Genomic DNA, 1,484 nt, shown 5'->3' with positions numbered 1-1,484 from the left:
ATTACTGTAGCTATATAAGTCTTAAAATTGAATAGACTGATTTCTTCCATTTTATTTTTCTTTTCCAAATTTGTTTTACTATCCTAGTTCTTTTGTCTTTTCCTATGAATTTTACAACAATCTTACGTATGTTTATAAAATATCCAGTATATCAATTTGTGGAGACTTCATATCATTACTCTGTTGAGTCTACCAATCCATGGACATGGTATATCTCTACTTTAGCTCTTCTTTGATTTTTTTTTTACCGTGTTTTGTAGTTTTCAGTAAACAAGTCCTATCACTACGGAAGTAGATTGCCCAACCTTCCTTCCACCAGCCACTGCTCAGAAGGAAGGCTGGGCAATCTACTTCCATAGTGATATCACCTCAGAAACCTAAGGTGGAGTCACTATGAGTCAGGGCTGACTTGACGGCACCTAACAACAACGATAACATACTTATTGTGTTAGTAAATATTTCTTTTATTTTGAGAAATTGTAAGTGGTACTTTATTTTAAAATTTGTCTACATGTTCATTGCTAATGTTGTGAGGTGCTGTCAAGTTGATTCTGAATCATAGGTAACACTTTGTATACTAGAACAGAAACTAACCATTCCTGTGCCATTCTCACCTCATCCTAATATATAGACATACAATTGATTTTTATATATTTATCTTTTATACTGCAACTTTGTTGAACTCTCTTATTAATTTTGGGAGTATTAATTAAAAATAGATTTATTGGTATTTTCTAGGTAGACAGTCATCTGCAAATAGGGAGAAATTCCTTTCCCCTCTACATGACTGTTGTTTCAGTTTCTTGCCTGATTGCATTGGCTAGAAAAATTATGATGAATAAGAGTGATAAGAAAGATATCCCCAGCCTAGGGGAAATAATTCAGTCTTTCACCATTAAACATAACAAAGCAGATCTTTTTGTAGGGGCTTTTTATCAAGTTGAAAAAGTTTTCTTTTCTAGTTTTTGAGAGTTATAATGAATGGGTGTTGTCAAATGCATTTTTCTGTACCAATTGAAGTGATTTAGTGATTGTTTTTCTTATCCTGTCAATGTGGTTGAATACACTGATTAATTTTGGGTATTAAACCAGCATGCATTCCTAAAATAAACCCTACTTGGCCAAAGGGTATAACTGTTTTATATATTATTGAACTCTATTTGCTAATGTTTTTTAAAGGATTTTTTTCTATATTCATGTGGGATATTAGTCAGTAGGTTTTGTAATATTAGCATTGTAAATGAAGTAGAAATATTACTTCCTCTTCTGCTTTTTGAAAGTGATTGTGTAGAATTGGTCTTTATTCTTCTTTGAATATTTGGAAAAATTCTCCAGTGAAACCATCTAAGACTGGAAATTCCTTTGTTGGGAGGTTTTTTTTTTTTTTTTTTTTTTTTCAATTTCTTCTTTTGTTATGGGTCTCTTCAAGTATTCTATCTCAGACACGATCAGGTTAGTTGTGGCGGTTTATTATTTTCAAGGAA

Source organism: Orycteropus afer, unplaced genomic scaffold (assembly GCF_000298275.1).
Source record: "Orycteropus afer afer isolate SDZICR_OR568_19922 unplaced genomic scaffold, OryAfe1.0 scaffold00154, whole genome shotgun sequence".
NCBI classification, from domain to species: Eukaryota; Metazoa; Chordata; class Mammalia; order Tubulidentata; family Orycteropodidae; genus Orycteropus; species Orycteropus afer.
This window is presented reverse-complemented; position numbering follows the sequence as displayed.